The sequence below is a fragment of the Sturnus vulgaris genome, chromosome 5 (assembly GCF_052056855.1).
Source record: "Sturnus vulgaris isolate bStuVul1 chromosome 5, bStuVul1.hap1, whole genome shotgun sequence".
NCBI classification, from domain to species: domain Eukaryota; kingdom Metazoa; phylum Chordata; class Aves; order Passeriformes; family Sturnidae; genus Sturnus; species Sturnus vulgaris.
Genome location: NC_142247.1, coordinates 56,770,516 through 56,792,143, shown reverse-complemented (window position 1 = coordinate 56,792,143; position 21,628 = coordinate 56,770,516).

The window sequence follows — 21,628 nt, the reverse complement described above, 5'->3', positions numbered from 1 at the left end:
CCCCTCAGGGAGCGGCCCCGCAGCGCCCGCAGGCCCGGCCGGGCACCGGCACCGCCGCGGGAGACCGGAGGGGCAGGAGCGGCCATTCGCTGGTACACTGAACACAAAGACACTGACAGGCTGAATGGGCTGTCCCAGCTCTTGACTTGGCCCTGTGACACAGCAGCCTCAGCCGGGCTGTGCCGCTCGCTGTGCCTGACTCCCAGGGGATGAGCAGCAGCCGCCTTGGCTCACGGCTATGCACGAACGCAGCTGAGCAGAATTCTCTTGACTTTTGTTTAAGCATCTTTGGATATTTTTGTCATTTTGTCCATGACCGGGCAGATATACTTATTACGTGAAATGTTGCATTTTTTACATTTTGATTCCTTTGATCTCTGTAGTTCGCGTGTTTGAGCTCCTTGTATTGTCTTAGACCAAAAATACACCCTGGTGTATTCTGACAAATGTACAATGAAAACTCTTGCACCTTTCCTTGCTGTAATAGCCAAATGGCTTGCAGTAGTGATGGCATTTACACCATTTTATACTTTAGGGACAGATGCATATGTTTTTAGGAGCTGTATTGTCTGGATCCTGAAGGATCTGGTCTGTAGGAGTTAAAACATATCTTTAGCGAGTTCATGCACATCAATGCATTCTTCAGCAGCTCTGAGCTCAGTAAATGTTTCTGTTCAGATGTTCCTGTGAAAAATTAACATAAAAAGTCAAAGACAAAAAAAGTTACAAGACAAAAACAAGAATGGAAATACATTAAATACATTGAAATGGAGAAGAGAGGAGAGGGAGAGGAGAGGAGAGGAGAGGAGAGGAGAGGAGAGGAGAGGAGAGGAGAGGAGAGGAGAGGAGAGGAGAGGAGAGGAGAGGAGAGGAGAGGAGAGGAGAGGAGAGGAGAGGAGAGGAGAGGAGAGGAGAGGAGAGGAGAGGAGAGGAGAGGAGAGGAGAGGAGAGGAGAGGAGAGGAGAGGAGAGGAGAGGAGAGGAGAGGAGAGGAGAGGAGAGGAGAGGAGAGGCAAAATACGAAATAGTTGCTGACTGTGTTGGTAATTTACACAGATAAGGGAGAGCAATGCCCTTCTAACGAAAATCCTCAATTTTTAATAATCTTTTAATATGCTAAAAATAATCCCCCATTATTTATATTTACACCTGTTGTGTATAGGTATGTCAGGTGAAAGGTGAGTTAGGTGTACAACAGATGGCTAAATTAGTCCCTGGCCTTCACTGGAGAAGGCAGGATCAGGACAGCTTTAGATCTCTGCAAGCCTCCTTGAGCAATGCAGCCATAGGGATGTGAAAAATTAATAGAATGTAAAGCAATTTTAGCCCTAATTTGCACCATTTGGTACCAGATCATCCTCTAGGTTGTAAGACCATCCAGGGACTGAAAAGAGCTATACCCCCTCAACATAGTTTCTTTGAACTCCATCAGATCACCTCTGCCACAGCAAACTCTTAGGTACCTGGAAAATGGGGTATTTTATTGCTTTGAACTGCCCTGAGAGAAGATCGAAAGCTAATCTAGACTATTCAAAAATATGTATTTGTTTGCCCTCTGAAACTAGCACCAGACACTTGAAGTCACTTAGCTGAGAGAGGTATTTGCACAGTGGTTCAGAAATGTGTTGTAGTTGAAATAAGTCATGAACTGTTATTGAATAAATTCAAGACTGATATACTATGGATTCTTCAGTGGATGCATTGATAACAACAATGATTTTGGATGTAGAATGTAACTTTCTGCAGATGCAGGAACTATAACTTTCTGCAGCTATACAGCTGTTTTTTCAAATATTTTCATATATTTTAGAGGCAAAGCCTCTAAAAACCCCAACAGAATCCTTGAGTTGATTTTCCACTGCTGACATTCTTTGACTAAATCTGTATATTGGATAAGATGCCATTCACTGCCACAAGATTACAAAAGTTCTTCTCTGAATATAGCAACCTTCAAATGTCTGTATAATACTTTAACTGCCCTTAATTTAGTAGCTGGACTGAACTAATTATCATGAACATCAAAAGGTTTCCAAAAATACAGTCATTAAATATTTTTTCTTTTTCATAGCATTAAAAGCAACTCCTGGCTTTATTAGCATAAGTTTTCTCTCTAATTGGGTGCTAATGATGGTGCTTTTTCAAGGATTTTCATGGCTAGTACCTTGGGGTAAGTAAACATATAAATAGCTCTGGTAAGCTTAGGGGCTGAAATCTCAGGTTAGCAGCATCATTATATAGAGAGGATATACAATTACAACTAGAAATACTTCCTGAAATTATTGGTGGTGCTTTACATTTCCAAATGAGTCTTAAAGTTACTGAAGTCATTAATATATGCCCAGCCATTAAAGAAATAAAAGTTATTTTTTTAGAGCTTTGGTCAACCTTTAAACAACTGTTTACTGAATTTCAGTGATCCTTCTTTCTTTTTTCCTTTGCAGTTAACATAAAACGGGGAGGACTCCTCCAGCAGCAGGAGGACAGTTGGAATGTCCAATTGAAACAGAAATCTCAGAGGAGCATTCTTAAATATACATTTTGGTCTTCCGTGTATTTAATTAAAGACCATTTGCTCAGTATAGTCACAACTGATGTTTATTGGTATCTTGAGTCCTATAACTTACAATGCATTCTACTTTGTACCCAAAGATTCCAGGGAGGTCCTGTCCTTCTTCATGATTTAAATGTGCTGAGGCTAAGGCTCTTTCTTCTGTCTTTTCCTTCTGGCTGTGCAGGAGGGTATGGAGGAGTGAGGGCTGTCACTGATGACATTTAATGCACGAGGTTTGTCAGTGATGGAGCACTATAAGTACTGGTCCTACCCTCCCTTGGTCTAATGGTAACACAAGCCATTATTCTTTAGGAAACCCATAACAGCCTGCTGTCACCAACCTCCACTGTGCAAAGCACTGTCTTACACCAGAGACTAGCTCGGTTCTTGTTCTCAAAACACAATGACTTTTGTTTTGAGATTCCAGGAGTAGAACAAATCAAAATGTTATTAACGTGTTTTATGCACTGACCTTAACAGCAATTACATTACTTTTTAATACATATTCTTTCCTACAGAAGTTCTTCATTTTCTGTAGCAGGCATAAACTTTTCCCCACTTAGACGAGGAAGAAAAAAAGCAGCGAGCTACAATTCAGCTATTCTCCAGACATCATAGGTCAGATTTCCCTTTATAACAGATTTTTAAATGCAAAATAACTGCCATTCTTGTGAACTAGAAACTCTCTATTCTTCAGGAACTCTGACATTTTGATCTAGATAATAAACTGGTTAGCCTATGAAATAGGAACAGAGGAAAAAGTAAATTAGAAAAGTTAATACTGAATAAGATCGTCTTTGAATTTTGTATCTGTTTAGAGTATTTTATAGTCTACTTAAAATACTTAACATTTCTTCACTAAATGAAAAACTGAGAATTATTCTTTTATTTCTCATCAAAAACTTCACTGAAAGGAATAAGTTCAAAGGAAACATCTGGCAGGTGACTTGGTGACTTGTTCCTTAACACATCATGAGGTGTTCATAGGTAGGGGAGTACTCGGTGTGTACATGGACATTAAGTGGCCTTCCTCAGAAAAAACAGTGACACTTTCTTTGCACCGTAGAGTCTTGGCATTTCCAAGGTTGCTGCAGAATGTTTCCTGTGGTATTGAAACACAAATAAAACATGCAAACTTATATTTAGTCACATGTAATTTTTTAAATAAGCTATATAAGTAGAGAAGATCATTTTTGCGGGTTATTTCCCTAACATTACTGTGAAGCTACTAACAGTATTACCTACCAGTGCTGAAAATCTTACCATTCTAAAGATTTTCTAGATACAAAAAAAAAAAAATCACAAATTTTAATAATTTTATTAAGCAAACTCATGTTGTACTTTTTTTTTATTTTCAGTGTTGAAAGAAAGCAACATCTCGTTGTGACTGAAAAAACCCTACTTCAAACCAATTGCCCTCTATCTTCAAATAAGGTGAGATGATAACAATTTGCCAGACTGAGACCTGAACTTTACTGTTTACAAAAGAAAAGTTTGCTCACTAGAGTCTTTGTGCTTTTAGCTATAGGAATGCATCACCTTCTTTAACAATGCCCTCTGGTCAGCTGGCTTTCTGCACTAGGCATTCTGCTCCAGACAGATGTGGGGAATATTAATCATGACAGTGTTTTACCTCCTACTGCCCTGACCTTCACTGGGGAAGTGAAGATCTCAGAAACAGAATATCTGAAAGAGCAGATTAATTCGGGATGAGTCCTCTTCATTTTGGGCCAGATCCCAAACCAGAATCAATCTAAAAACTCTGCTGAAGGCAACAGAATTATGTTATTGAAACCAGTTGAATGTCTTCTGCCACAACAGTCTCTGCATGCTTAGGAAAAATTTACTTTTCACTTGATTCTAGGATACCTAAAATATTAAAGCCGCTAAAGTAAGAATACCTATATTATATGTAAATATTACAATTTAAATTCTTTGGAAGTCGAATTAAAACTATCATGATTGGCACCTTGAAAATTTGTCTGTAAATAAGGATTAATTTGATTCTTGCAGGCTAGTTCTCAGATAATTTTGTAAACTATCTTCTTCCTATAATTTGTGGATTTTTTTTTCAGCACCTTACTACTAAACATTGTGAATATATAAAAATATCCAGTCTTGATTTCTTATTTTCAAGGAAGGTTCTACCTACAGCAAAAACCACAAAATATGTCTCTAATATTTAATGACATAAAAAATTTACACAGCAATTTAAAAAGAAAACAAAACCAAACCCTCAAGAGTCCCCACAAAAACCCCGAATACTGAAAACAAGCTAGTAATGCTCCGGAAAGCTGTTCATCATATTTCAGATTTTGAGGCTGGCAATGCAACTGTTAGTCCCATTTCACAAATGAAGAAACTGAAGCAGGATTTTGGATTGATCAGGGTGAGGTGCTTTGAAAATGAGCCAAGTGTTAGGGTTCAGAGGCAGGAGGGACCACTAAGGTTCCCAAAAGCCTCAGATAAAAGCTCAAATTTTATTCATCTACCTTTTAGACTTTATCATCATGTAATGAGCTATTGCCTCAGAGAAAACTAATCAACCCTTGTCCTTTCAGGGTGATTGTACTGACAGGCTCTGTTCTGGAAAGCCAGCGACCCTCGCTCTAAGCCAGCATGCAGTTCCCATGCCTTGTAACTCAGTGGAAAATCTCAGCAACAGATGATTAGCCAAATTTGTGTGAAAGTAATATAATTTATGCCAGTGTAAATAATATGACAAATCCTCACAGATTACTTAACTAAATATGATACTGGAAGCTGGCAAGAAGCCTTTCAGAGAGGAGAAAAGAAATTTAATTGGAAATTATATTAATGATGTCTATTTTTGACAAGGAATAAATCTTCATGAGACCTATCTCATCAATAGTTCGTAACTTCCTCAAAAAGCAGCCACAGCCAGGGCAGGAGCAGAACAAGCTGCCCCACTAATGAGCCTTAGCTCCTATTTGAAGGAAGAGCAGTGCCAATGACAGGAGGTCGATAAAATTCTGACATAGAGGAGGGAAGAGGAGCTGCATGACTGACCAACTGTAGTCACTTCTCAAGATCAGGGAGCACCTGCCCTCTGAGACAGACTCATGCATTGGCATGAGACAACACCTGCTGTCGGGGAGGGTCTCCAGTGTGCCAGGAGCTCACGGGCCAGGATCAGCTCCCACACTGCTTGTGAGCAGAAGGAGCACCAGGTTCCATCCTCCCGTCTGATGAGATCCTGTCAGCAGATTCTGACTCAGCCATGGTCCTGAAAGCCAGCTGCTCCACTGTTTGCAAACAGTGAACAGGTCACTTATACACTCCCCAGTTTTCTCATGTTGTAGGAAGCCAGAACCCCACAGCTATGTGAGAGTAAGGTAACTTTTCCCACAGGGGTGGTTCACCTCTGCAGGATGAGGAGAGTTTCAGAAAAGTTGGAAGCCCAGAAGCACCACAGCCCCTCAAGGTGCATGTGCTGCCGTGGCTGCCCCCATGGTGGGCGAACAGCTTCCCAAAAAATAGCACACACACAGCATCCCTGTGTGCTCAGCTCTTGCCCTAACTTCAAAAGAAAAAGATAATCTTTTATTAAATTTTCTTTTTTTACCCCTTCCTCCTTGTCTAGAGAAAGCTCCCACAGTTTAACAGCAGGAACCAAGGCCCCCTAAGGAAGAACTGCCAAGAGACACTTTGGAACGGCAGTGCAATGGGAACATCCAACTGCACCCAGCCCTGCATTTCCCTCAAAGTAAAACAACGTGGTATTATAGTTTGAGTTTAGAAGAACAAATACTTTCCATGGTGTTTTTATACAAATCTCAGTTTCCAGTACAATGGGGTTTTTATACAGTAATTGATTTTAGAAAACAGCTTTTAAATTATAATACTTTTTATAATAGTTTCCCTGTGATAATCTACAACCCAAACACGGTTTCATGCCCTCTGAAGTGATTTCTCTTTTAATATGCTTTTATTTTTAGAATAATTTTTTCTTGTACTTCTTAGTGTATGCAATAAATAAGAGGATAATATTGATAGTGCATGTGTTTACTGCAGAGAAACGGTCTCATTTTAATTCTTCTGCAAATAATAGAGCTTTAAATGTAGAAATATAAGCCAGCAGTATATGCAAGGTTATAAGAAATGATAAAAGAAGAGAAGAAACTCTGTTCATGTATACACACTATAAGGTTTCTTCAGGCAGTTTGGATTAAAAAAAGAGCTGCTGGGGCTTTTTAAGAATAAAAGCAATTAACACAAATAACTCTTGACTGTTTACATTCTCAAGACCTTATCTCTCTCTTATTAAAAGCAATTGAAAAACTCCCCATTACATCACAAGACAAAGACAAGACCTCTAATTTTTCTGTCACCTTTCTGCACTGTTACATAGGTGTGTTGTTTTGCTGACATTTGTGATAAAAAAAAGAAATTACATGGGTAGGTTTTCTCAGTATTTAGAGTACTTTTTTATAAACTTTTTACACAGTTATGGGGATCAGGTCTAATCTGCATTTCTGAATAAGACTTTAATAAGATTGAGATACTAAGGGAAAATTATTGTAGTCTATTCTAAATTTATCTCACAATCAACGTAGTCAGTGGAAGACACTATAATTCAGTAATATTGCATTCTGGTAAGCTCCTTTTTTTTTTTTCCCCCAGAAATACTAGCTGAAATGTGCAAAATATGATTTTTCTTATACATTCCTAACCAAAAAATACTGGAGATGATGAATAAAGGTAAGATATATTTATTTAAATACTTTGTCTAATGTCTCATAAAATCTTAATATGGCCAAAATTTATTTCAGTTGGAATAGTAATAACCAAAATAGTACCAAGTGGAAACTATAGAAATCGCCATAGAAACATGACAGTGATACATATAAAGGTTTGATTTATGGGAAGAAGTAATGAAGATTCAGTTTTGGTTTACATTCCTCCATCAAATTTGGAAAATCAGAAGGAAATTTATGGGGAAAAAAAAGAAGTATCTTGAGAAATTTGAAGTTTGAAATTTGATATCAAAAAGTAGTACAACTTAAGGCACTTCAGTCCCATCCCTCTGAGTAAGACTCATGAGTAGATCAAAACATGAAAAAAAAGAGAAACCAGGAAAGCATTTACATCAGAGCAGGTCAGGCTGATGGCACAGTCCTGTCACCATCTGGCAGCACCCACTCCTGCCAGCCTGCCAACACCTCTATTTTCTGGTAGTGCCAAGCCTACAGCTGCCCAGAAGAGCTCTTTTTGCACAGAGGTCGAGCATAGGAGCAGACCACATCTTCAGCCTGTACTGTTCTCTGTGACTACCTTAGCTTTTGTCTCCTTTTCTGAAGGACATGGAAGAATGAGCTGGATTTCTTCATTTCCTTTCCACCAATCTTTATTCCTTTAACTAAGCCTGGTGATAGAGAAGTCACAATGATCTTTGTCCACTTTATGCTCTAAAGAAAGGTAATAGAACCTCTTTTTGATGCTCAGAAGCCTTCAATAACTCACGAAATATAAATAAAATCTAATGCAATAAAAGATAAAACTTTTAATCTTATTTTTCTTGGCTTTCTTTCAGATAATTTCCCTTTCATATTTAATTCTTGAATTTTGACATTTCCATATCCCAGATTCAAGTCTTGGAAAGATGAAATGCCCTAAATAGCAATGAATAGGTGCAGCTTGTTCATTGAATAAATACAGACAAATTACAATATTAGTTGTGATTTTTTTTCTGCTACGATTAGCAAATTGAGGGTTTGTCATTGTCCAGGTTTTGAAATATTTTAAGCTGGAATTTAACTAGAATTCCAGGGCTGATACAGACTGTGGCGCTCAAACTCTGCATGTCATCCTGCAAACACCTTCTCAGGGCCTCCTGCTGCCTGTTTCTGAAACCATTCACAGGAAGGCTGATTTATGCCCTAGGACTATGCTACCAAGTACACCCTGCTAAACAGGCAATTTTGAATTAGCATAGCACCTTCAAATCTTGGAGTGACCCAGGAGAGAGATGAGCAACTCCTTCCACGGTGGTAATGCTGAGTTCAGTGGAGCCAGACAAGTTCTCATAGCGGAGAAGCTTCCACTGTAGTGGCTTCTTAATGCTGAGGGTCACATATTAGGTCAATATTTTCCAAAAGATTATCAGAGGTTTTAATGCTCTGGTGGGAACAGGGTAGGATAACATGTATACTGAGCAGATAATGTGCAATACATAGCTATGTTTGAGACTTTTGTTTGAATTAAACATATAGAAGCCATTAAGAGGTGTCTCTATTTCTAAGCAGTCTCTATACTTTTAAAAAAGATTTTTCAAAACTAGATGCCTGAATGAAAGTGAATCACACTGAAAACTACTTAGACCAAAGGAATGTGTTTCTGTAGTACTGGAGCTGCCAGTTTTGAGGGCGCATTGGAACGTGCCTAAGGGTTGCTCACAGTGCAGGCCCAGACATAAGCACAGTACAACAGGCTTCAAACATGCTCCCAGAGTTGGAAGCAGCAGCAAAACTATGAGCAGAATAATTTGTGGAGACAAATTCAGTCCAAGATTGCCATCTTGTGGACTGCAGTGGCAGAAGAAAATTTTTTAAATCTAGATTTGTTATCCTGTGATTGGTGATGACAAATTTATGGCACTCTAGAAAAAATTGATTACTTTTCAATGAATCTTTAAGATCAAATTAAGGATGTTCAGCTCTCCTGAAACAATCAGAGATATTTCACTTTACAAAAAATTAATAGTATCTGATAATAAATATTTTACAGCATCAACATTTTACAGTTGCAGGGAACAGTTTTACGTGCAAGAATTATCAATCTATACAGGCTGGGGGATGCAGGGACTGAGAACAGCCCTGCTGAGAAGAACCTGAGGGTGCTGGTGGATGAGAGGCCAGACATGACCTGGCAATGTGCATTTGAAGCACAGAAAGCCAACTGTGTCCTGGGCTGAATCCAAAGCAGCGTGGGCAGCAGGGAGAGGGAAGTGATTCTGTCCCTCTGCACAGCTCAGATGAGACTCCACTTGGAATACAATGTCCAGTTCTGGGGTCCCCAGCACAGAAAAAACATGGACCTTTTGGAGTGAGTCCAGAGGGCCACAGAGATGGTCAGAGGGCTGAAGCACCTCTGCTCTGAAGAAAGGCTGAAAGAGTTGGGGCTGTTCAGCCTGGAGACCTCATTGCAGCCTTCCACTGCCTAAAGCGGGCCTATTGAAAAGATAGGGACAGAACAAGGAATAATGTTTCAAACTAAAAGATTTAGTTAGATTTAGACAAGCTATAGGGAACTAATTTTTTTTACAATGAGGATGGAGGAACAATGTAGCAAGTTGCTCTGAGGGATCACAGATACTGGATCCTTGGAAACATTGAAGATCAGGTTAGATGGAGCTTTTAGCAACCTGATCTAGTTGAAGATGTCCCTGATCATTGCAGGAGATTTGGACTAGATGACCTTTAGTGGTCCCTTCCAACCCGTAATATTGTGTTCTAAGACTATGATTAATGGTTTATAAATTTAGACATAAAAATTTAATTAAACATTTAGAAGGTGACTCAGTAAAGTAATATTCTCTCCCAAAAGACTTTAGCTAGAAAAGCAGCTTTAATACAGGAAAACTGCTCACCTATCAAGTTACACAGGTAACTGATTTCTTTAAAAAGATTAGTATGCAGAAATTATTTTATTTACTCAATATTTGTATCTAAAATATTTTAACATATCTGCATCCTACTTAAATATATTTTAGAATGCAGATTAAAAAAAATTAAAAAAAACAACAACAACAACAAAAAACCAACAAAAAAAACACCCACCACATAAACAATGAGTCTGTTCTTAAGGAAAGATGTGTGTAATAAGGAAAGATTTTAAACACAATTATCTGGACCAGATAGCATATATCCAATAAAGATATATCATGCATATATGTGTGTTTGATTTACTTAGGTTTACAATTGCCATACTTGTGAAGTTGCCTGTTTTGTAAGCACACTTCCCCGCTGGACCCAGATTGCTGGGCTAGGGAATCTCAGGCACTCGTACACTCAGGACATTCCCTACAAGAGGGCACATCTGGAGAATGCAGGTTCATTATGGGGAACACTGAGCCCTGCTCCCTGCTCTGTCATCTGCTGCCAAGGAGACTATTTCACCCAAAGGTGGGAGCTAAGAGCATTGGTTTATGTTTCCAAGACGCTGCAGAATGTGAGGTTCCTTCTTTGTACTGTTAATAAGCAGCTTAAGATGAGACCTCGAAATGCCACATTCATTTAAGAAGCCAATGAGTCTGTGTTGAAAGGGACTCTTGGTCAATAATGATGATATATTGGGGATACATTATATAGAGGGTGTCAAAGTGGGACATTATTGAAGACATACTACTTTTCTTTAAACATTTTGCATTTTATTTCAGAGCTACAAATGAGAAACAATAACAAGTTTGAAATCTAATCACACAATAGCAATCGAGTAACATTCAATTACTATCAGCCTGATTTGCATTTCATTTACAGAATCATTTTCGTAAATGGAAGCTTTCTTTTAATATTTTATAATGTATTGCAGTCACTTTAAACTGTGCATTAAATATATAATATCAGCTAGTTAACGGTAAGAGATTTCTAGTACAATTTTCCATAATATTTTATATAATGATCACTCATTCTCAGCTAAATTTGTCTCAGGTTTATTTACTCTGCTCTTTATTTGGTGCAGTAATACACAGAGGAGATTCAAGTAAACACACATGACTTCTATCACAGAAGTTGAAAAAATGAAAATGTATTCAACCATTTGTATCCATAATAATCAGATTAATTTTAACAGTGAACATTTATTTTGATTTTCCAAGTTGAAATTATTCATACCTGATTTTAAGAAGCTTTAAAATTCTTCCTGTCTAAATTAGATTAAGAGAAATGTCACTCCACTTTTGAAAAAGAATCACGAGTATTTTGAATGGGCCTTGTACAAAAGATTGTAGCATTTGAGAACATACAACATAACGCCTCAATGGACATCAGCGCATGTCTGAAAAGCTCAGGTCTGTAATACAGCACACATGGCACACTCTAGAGCAAAGTCTGGGGAAATATTTCAGTCCATTAAAACAAGAAAGGCAAGCAAATAGGCTGGATGCCTTCCACCAGGCACTAAGGTGTGGATTTGGCTGAAAAAGGCACTCCCATGTTAACACACTCACACCTTAGCAGAATGATGATCACAGACTCCATTCTGCTGTTGTTGAGTCTGTAAACACAGAAGAGATTGACATGAGCAGAGACAAGATCAAACAAAAAAATCCATCTCTTCTTGGTGTGTGTTATTGCAGTAAGCTTTGTACATTTTATTGCTTTATCTTTTCTTCAAATTTTGCAACTTTTCGTTATAAAATGCTCATACAGAGCACACGAGTAGAAGCAGATGTTGTGTCACAACAATAACAAATATATATATCCTCATGTGATGTCTTTTGACATGTTTGCATTATCACCTTTCTGTTAAATCGCAGTTTTGAAGAAAACATCAGATGTAGCATCAATCATAAAAAGGAAAATAAATTGTACCTATAGAGAATAACTTAATATGAGTATCTAAAGAGGCCATGTACTCTCAGTGTCCCTGTATATATCAGTTGACTAAATCCAAAATTCTGGAAGTATCCTCTGACACTAAAGACACAATCATTAAATCTCCTCCAGTTCTAATTACTGTTGTATCCCAATGTTTCTTTCAACATGGAGCATTAAGGGAGTCTATTTTTAAAGAGCTATCTAATGCAGTACTAATGGCATGGACACCAGTTTTTCCTCTGAAAAGAACATAAAGGAATAAAACCAATGCGCTCCTGATACAAGCTACTTGTAGTTTGTACTTTATGTTACCACTCAGAGAGACACAGGGACACAGAAAATTCCACACTTAATGAAAATTCCACTTCTTCCTGGTGCTGCAAAGAGAAATATGTAAGGAATCCTGCTGTGGACCACAGCTAATAATCCCTCAATGAAATTAATAAGAATTTGAGGACAGAATCACTGTTTACACATTTGAGTAGTAATCTCCAAATGTCAAATGTTTAATTGCTAGAAAACAGCTAATGTGGGGTTTACTCCTTTGGGAAACTTAAAACATAATTAGAAATGTTTTAGGCTTTTATCTTGGTCACCAACAGCACCTTTCAAGCAAGGGCTAAACTCCTCCAGACTGACTACAGCCAACACACTTTATTCATGCAAAGTAATTATTTTATTATTATTTTAGCACAGAATAGAGTGTGGCACTTACTGGAAGTCATTTTCATTTATCAAAACAATATGGATTTCTTGGGAGTTTCTGTGTACACATATTAATAATCTTCTGGTCCATATGTTTGCTGTAGCCATATGCTGAAATTCAGTTTAAAACCTCCACTGATTAAAAAAATGCCACAGCTGTTTCTCAGAAATACGTTTTCCTGTAAAGACAAATTTGGTCTGCTTCACTCAGTTTAACAGAGCCTCTGTATTTATAAGGACTTTAAACCATCATTGTGCAGAAGCTGACAGAGCAAAATTTCTTTGCAAATCAGCTTTAAGTTTTAGTGGGTTTAGAATGGGCTTTGAAAGACATTTCTATAGCAGAATACAGGACTTAAGACCCAAAGGCTCAGATTATCCACTCTTGCCTGTGAAGGAACACATTTTTAATCTCTCTGAATATTAAGGCTAGACATTTTTGTACTATTTTCCTGTGCAAGCAGATAATCTTGGTGGAACTACAGTAATAATTTTAAGCAGTGCCACAGCATGAGCCTTGCCTTTATCACCCACAGGTCTGTCACATTATGGGAATTGTTTGTAACCCAATGATGAAGATATTAATACTGCATCACTACATATATATATATATATACATATATACTTCATACATTTTACACTTTTATGACTCATTTGCTGGGTTATTCTGGAGCAACAATATTCTTGGCTTCTCTCAGCTTCTTGGGAGTTCATGGAATAACAAAGTTAAAGCTGTGGGTGTTATTTTCCATGGTCATTTTGGGGCCAACGATCCAAGCAACTTAACCAGAACACTAAGGCAAATGGATCCTTTCACAGCAATGATATCAGCTGCATTCCACAGAGCTGGCCAGCACAGGCAGCCTTGGTGTGCTCCCACAGAGCCTGTTGCTGATGGAGAGAGCAGGTGAAGGATGAGAAGCTGCTGCAGCACTGCATGACACAGCACTGTGTGGTTATAGCAAGACGTGCACGCTGCTGCCAGAGAAACACGGGTGACACAGAGGGATCCCCTGTCCCTGGGTCAGTGCTGCTGCACAAGAGAGGTGTCCTCTGCACTCTGTTCAGGATGGACAGATACACAAATCATACACTTTTCTCAAACAGCACTGACTTTGAAGGAGAGCAAATGTACCTCAGTACCCTAGATGTTTTTTTAAGAAAAGAAACAAAGAAATAAAGCATAATACAATATAATTAATGTCTGCTATTTTATCCCTAAATAACTGAAGTTTTGTCCTCAGTATTTTTGTAGTCGTTTTTTCATGAAAAGAAAATTAATTGCAAAGTCACAAATAAACATCTTTGAAAGGCAGATCATGGTTTTGCACCCAAAGAACCCATAGTTCCATCTTAGAATCACATAAATATTTTAAAAGAACATATTCAGGTTCTCTGAGAAGGGCTGACCATCTGTCAGGAATAAGGAGAAATCCCTCCAGATCTGGTTTTGGACAGGAGGCTGCATTAACCACCTGTCTGTACATATGTCTATAGGGACATTTGGGACCAGCTCAGTATGACCTCTGTGTTCATTTAGATTTATTTTAACAGGCAATATGTTATGTTAAAACAAAACTGTCCCTGTGGCATCACCCATCAAAGAGAGTATCTGCAGCATAAAGAGGAGGCCTTCATGGGGGAAAACACATAATTCTCTTCAAAGTTGTCAATATTCTTGTGTTTTTATTCAAATCATAGCTGCAATGTTCTCTGGGTAAAAGTTGGGTGCAATTAAAAAGGGCATGTTCATTGGAAGGATTAAAATAGGATTTGGATGTGAAGTTAAATCAAGACTGACATAGGAAAAAAACCCATAAGTTACTATATTCTGCTAATTTCTGGTAGAAAACAGAGGAATCTCCCAGGTTTAAGATATGGATATTAAGATATAAGAAACTTTCTATGAAGAAAGAGGTTTGATAAGGTTTTGGAGACAGCTAAACTAGATTTGTGGGACATTTTGGCTCTCCTTTCTGTAAGCCTCCAAAATGTTTCCGGGCACTTTTTTATCAAACTGATAATAAGAATTGCAGTATCAAGCTAAGGTAAAAGATTTATATTTCAGCCACACACAGCTTCCCTGTTCAGGGTACATTTATGAGCTGATAGCAAACCCATAATAATGAAATAATTTCCTATTAAAATTATAATGGAGTGCTACCCAATGTCATTGTAAGTATAAAGATGTTCTTAGAGTTTCCACTACTCTATTAATTTCAGTATTAATTCTAATACTGATAATGTTATTTTAAATGTCAGTACCATTAAGTATTTCACAATTAAAATACTAAGAAATGTGATGAGACTTGTCATAAATACTTATATCAATGTTACAAATATGGATAGCACCAGGAACATAAAAATAGTGTTCAAATTAAAACATATTTGTGTTTAATAGATCATATGAAATGTCTTGAGCATGAGTATGTGCAGTTTCCATGGAGTCATTTAGCTTTGATATTTTCCTTCTTTAACACAAACAAAAACTCCAGCAAAAATAAGAAAATTACCTATCAGTGTCACTTGCCACTGATTACTGAAGCATTGATGGTAATTATGTCTTGTAAAACAGTTTGTCTCTTTATTTGAAAATTTCAAAAACCTTGGCCCTTTTTTAATATGTACACACCTTTGTAGTTTCCACTTGGAAACATTTTACTTTAGAAATGGTCTATCTTTATTTTTAACTGCCTGCAAGAAGGGAAAAATAAAAATGATTCACATCAGATGTAAAAGTTCTACCACAATGAAATTTTCAGAAAAAGAGGATTGAAATATTATTATACCAAAAAAAGGGAAAAAAATCCCAGAGCCCTGAAATAGTTTTATTAATTACTCTACTAAGATAGAAAATTATAACAATTCCACAAAATCTGTCAGCCGTCTAAACCTGAGCTGTGAAAGTATCAGTATTACGAAGCTTTTATCTTAATGTCAAACCTGAAACATCTTGACAGCAACTAAAGCCTGTTCCTTTTTCTCCTATGCAAAAGTTGTTGCAGAAAAAAGTTTTGGGTTTTTTGTTTTTGTTTGGGTTTTTTTCGTTTGTTTTTTTTTTTTTTAATCTATTTTTAATATGTTGCAGATTCACTTTTGGCTTCTCAGAATTAAGCACCACCAGAAGGCTGGACTACCAGATACTCCTCTTCCTGTTGAAAATGAAATATTTCCTGTTGTCTGAGCACAGAGACAGCTTCACACTGCATGAAACCTCCCAAAGGATGAAGACAGCAGGGCTGATGCTGCTTTGTCTTTTCCTGTTGCTACTCTTAGGAAAATCAAGAGCAAGAAAGGGATGGGAAAGAGCTGACTAGAAGAGTAACTTTGTGATGAGATAATGATCTTTGGGTGTTTGTCACACAGTTATTAAAAATGTATGTGCTAAGCATTTATGGTCTCTTTTTCTGCAAACCTGATTTATATAAGCCTGAGCCCTGCAGACTTGTGTTATCACACTGCAAGAGAAGGACATGGCCATCATCCAGACCAGCAGTGCCAAAAAGCTGCAATAATTGTCAGGTTATGCAAAACTGGTAGTAGAGCTTAAAACAACTAAACTATTCCTTGTCAGCTTTTCTCTGTTTTCTGTAATATTTAGATACTGTTTCTTATTCTTAGACCTCAGCGAACTTTTTAAGTCTTTGCTTCAGACTCAACAACAGAGCTGCAAATTGCAAAAAAAATTATATGCATAGATTCATTTGGAATATGCTCTCAAGATACCTGAAATTGTTGCTTGTTCTGTTCCCTTTGAAGTAGGAATCCTTTTTACTCTACCTTGTTCTGTAGCCTTGTGATTCCAACTATTTAAATATGAAAGCAAAGGTGTACTATTTTGAAGCTGATAAAACAGTCACCACTCAGCCTTTGAGATCTGTTGTCACTTTAAAGTCTTCATTAACAGTGGAAGAGCAACTACCTTGAAATATCTGCTTTAGCATCAGATCCTTCCAAACTGTGCTGTGTTGGTCACATATACTCCAGACAGATAGGTCTACAGCTCATCAGTCCAGTAAATACTGATTTAATGGAAAATCACTCAATATTCTTAGTGAATTTTAGAAGAAACTTGCAAATGCATTTTTATATATTGGACAGGTAGTGACGAATTAGCATGCAGAAACAGCAGCCCTCAGAATCAGGAAAAGCAAGTAGTTCTAGCTAGTTGGGTTCTGGATGGGAGAAATAATAGCACTCTGCAAATGGCCTAAACAAAACAAATTTGGAAAACATAAATAAAAAGGTCACCAAATGATATTCCCAAATTATGCTAATTCTGCAGGAGTACATTTCAGCTCTATATTAAAAGTGTAGCAGCTTAAAGCATTAGACTCTAATCCTTCCACGGGTAGATTTCTATGCTCATATGCTCATTTAGTGAATACCTAGGTAGGACTTCTGTTGCAAGGAAATGACAGTTAGGAAAACAACATTTTTCAAATAAATAAGTTTATTTGTTTCAAGAGATTATTCCAATAGTTTGAAAAATTAAAATTCAATGCCTTTCAGTTATTTACTCCAAGAGTCTGTGAAAGTAAGAGAAATGAAAACAATGAAAATATCTACATTGTATGTCTGACTTAAACCCAAGATTTTCACCAAAAGTTCTTTAAAATCTATAGAGTTATTGCTTTTCTGAGGTGTCCTTCCCTCTGGAAAGGCTCAGAAAGTCTACAAGGAAAGCTGTCCATTCTCAGCACGCTTTAAATCCCCCAGTACAAAATATATTGCATAAAATATGGACTGAAAGACAGAAATGAACAGCCTTTGCCAGGTGATTATAGGATCTGTTCGGGTCAGCACAGTTTTCTTGTTCCAGAGCAAAGTCACAGAGATAAGCTTAAATTCACATGGTTAATTATTTTTCCTGTGATGAGAAAGGTCTTTATCACTGCAGCTCCACCAGAAGCCAAAACCATGAGTATCTGCTTGCACTGTAGACATGAGGGTAGCAGTGGAACTATTTGCACGGCTGTGTTCAGATTCCTTGGCAGACTCAAGCAGGGCACAGAGTTGATCTCACAGATCCATCCTGTGTGGTTACTGCCTACCAGGACCATCAGAGTTGCTTCCGTGATAGGTGTGGGAGGCCTGATCTGAGTGGGCACTAAAGCCACTCTTTTACTCCCCTCCACAACTGGACAGTGGAGAGAAATGTAAAAAAGGCTCCTGGGTTGAGATAAAGACAGGGAGATATCACTCAGCAGTTACAGGGAGAGATTACTCAGTTGTTTGATCAGAAGATGCCAGGCAAAACAGACTCAGCTTGAGGAAATTAGTTTAATTTACTGTCAATTGAATCCAAGTAGGATCAGAAGAAATAAAATCTTAAAACACCTTGCTACCCTTCCCTTCTTCCCAGGCTCAATTTTGCTCCCTATTTCTCTACTTCCTCCCCACCAGCAGCACAGGGGAATGGGGGCTGTCATGTCAATTCATCACACATTGTCCCTGTCACTCCTTCCTCTGGGAGACAATTGTCCCTGCACTGGTCCAGCATAGATCCCCCACGGGGCCACAGATCCTGCCCCCAAACCTGCTCCAGCCTGGGCCCCTCTCCCCATGACCCACAGGTACTGCCAGGAGCCTGCTCCAGTGTGGGCTTCCCTCTGCATCACAGCCTCTTCTGAGTATCCTTCCCTGGCATCAGTCTCCTCCAGCAGCTGGATCTCTGCATCCCTGTGGTCCTCCATGGGCACATCTGCCTCACCATGGGCACCACGGGCTGCAGGGGAATCCCAGCTCCATTGCCTGGAGCAGCTTCTCCAACTCCTTCTGTACTGCAGGGCTCTTTCACACATTCACACTCCTCTTTCCAGCTATTGTGCAGCAGTTTCACCCCCCCACCTTCTTAAATCTGTTATCCCAAGGCATCACCACCATCACTGGTGGCCTTGGCTTTGGCCTTGGCCAGCACCAGATCTGTCTTGGAACCAGAGGGCATTGGCTTTGTTAGACATGGGGGAACCTTCTTGAATCTTCTCATGGGAGATACCTCTGTAGCCCCTCTGCTACCAAGACCTTGCCACTCCAATCCAATCCAATGGATTAAATAGGCCCCAGAGCATTAATTTTCAAAGCCAGTGTCAAAATTTCTCTATTTTATGCAAGCATGGGATTCAGCAAGTGATCTTTCTTGGAAAAACAAACTTTTTAAAGCTGAAAAGTTGTTCAAAGCTTAATGCCCTAGATTTATCCTTTGCCAGTAACTCTTCCTCTGAGAAAAAGTCAGGATTTAATTACATCCCACCCTAGAGATTCCCACGACCTTCTAAATAGTTAACTTTCATAATTTAGTCTTAGAACATCATAATCTTTCTCTGCCAAAGGCCTACTGATATTGCTATTGTCTATCCTGGAGACATCACTAGCAGTAAGTCAATTCTGTGACTTCAGTGACAGTTGAAGGACACAGCAAACTCCCTCTCATATGTGGATTGCATGAATCAAACCATGGCAAATAGTAATAAATTGAGTGAAAGGAGTGATTTTATATATTATAATATTTTTATACAAGTGCTCCATAATACAAAAGGAGGGTTTTATTTAAAAAGCATTAGTTTACCAAAACAAATTGGACATGAGTCAGTTCTACTCTGCAGAATGCAGGCATATTTACTGAAGACTAAACTCTTTTAACTACCTTTACATTGTTTGTGTATATTTCTTCTGTTTGAACTGCTAATTGCAGAATATTGTCTGGAAATCAGCACTTTTTCAGACTTGTATTTCTCTGTTTTATGTATTGTTTTAAAATAGGTAATACAGGAAATCCAACCAAGCAGCTAATTTAAAATTTCATACTGGATATGTATTCTAATGCAATTGTAAATGCTGGTTGTCAAAAATTCAAGCTGCTTACCTCAGCAGGCCTGTTTGGGTGCACAGAGCAGGATCCAGCTAAACTGGTTCTTGTGCATCCTTGTAATCTCACACTGTGCAATGCTAAAAGCCCCACGTGAAGATGTGCTCAGTTTGTTCACCTCCTTCGGAGTTAACCATTTCATTTCCCCTCTCACAGCAGACGAGGAGAAGGAGAATCAACTAAAGGGAAAGCTGACTGTGACTGTTAAAAACAGGTCCCTAAGAAGTCTGAAAAATGAAGCAAGACAGAGAAATTGGAAAGCAGGGTCACGTCCTCTTCATCTCTGTCTCCTGGCAGTTACTTTTACAGTTCCACCCTTGGGAAAGATTATCAGAAATGATAAAGGATGAGCAGAGAGAGGGGGAGCAACAAAACACAAACAAGTAAACAAGCAAGCAAACAACCTAACTGAGTAAGAGAGTCAGGTTTAGATTTAGATTTAGATTTAGATTTTTGTCACGAAAATGTTTGTCCATGGCTGTTATTTTTCATAGATGATACATGAATTTTAGCTCAAGCCTTAAGTTTGGGCAGAATTCAGCCCATTAAGGTATCTACATTTTGTCTCTGAGGGAAAACTATTTAACTAAGATTGTACTCATTTAGTGAAAATGAATTATGTTTGTGAAATGTATAAGCGCAGTTTATTATTTTACTGTGTTTTCACAATAATCTGGTCTTACTAACAGAAGTTTTCCATGAGAAAAATTCTGCCTAACACAGTTCTCCTATCTCTTTGTAGTATATTTGTACTAAATGAGCAGCTTATCTGTCAGAATGAAGTACTCAAATGCCTTAAAGACCACTGTTAATTTTGTGCTATCATTTGATTAAAACTTGGCATCTCCACTTTTCCAAAATAAGGATTTTTTTTCTCTTTTTACTACTTAAGCATGTATTTAGGGAATAATACTTAACAACCTGTCATCTTTTTTGCCCAGAGATCTAGCAGTATGAAATTAACTTAAAATGTTAAAACATTCATATTTTTATCAGCACATAAAGTAATGGAAATGGAAATGGAGTTTCTAAATGAAGCAGAGATTGGTAAAACCCCATAGATTTAAACGCATTACAAATGAATTTAAAGTCTTTAACTACAGACACTATTTGCTTTGGTCGTCCCCAAATGCATTCCCACGATACACAATAGAACTTTTATTTATTTCAATACTGTCATGGCATACCCATATAGTTTGGATACCAGGAACAACTAGTCCCAGCAGTCAAATAGCAGTAAATAGATTAAGATCAATTAGTATATATTTTATAAGACAGTTTTATATTGTGTTTCACATCTGCAACTAAGGAGTAGAAATTAGGTAGAATCAAGATTTACAGGTAGACAAGAGACCAAGATAAATAAATGTACTGAAGCAAAACTTTTTGATAGCATTATTAAGCTGGTTTTGGTAACAATTTTGATTTTAATTGAAGCATATTCATTTCAACAAGGCTTTTTCTATTTACAGAATGGGTGGCTGGTTGGGGTAACAGCAGCCCAAGCTGAGTGTCCACAGGATGAAATGGGAACCTCTGTCTCCCATATCCCATAGGCCTGTTCTGCCTACAGCACTGTTGACTATTCTAACAGGAGGTTAGAGGACTTCTGCCTTGAAATAAAAAATTAAAATTTACTATAATAAGACCATTGATGCTGATGCAAAACAAAAGCAAATTGAAAAAATCTTAAACTTTTGTTCTGGGTCTGGCTGGAATGTCACAGCAGCTGATACTGTGCCATGCTCTGGATTTGTGAGTGAACTGTGTTGATCACATACAAGTGTTTTGGCTACTGCTGAGCAGTATTTGTACAGCACCAAGTCCTTCTGCTTTTCACTCTGCCTCTCTGCTGGGAGGGGGAAGGAGACTGGGAGGAAACACAGCCACAACTGCTGACCTGAACTGCCCAAAGATATTTTTCATGCTCACTTGTTAAGCTGTTTAA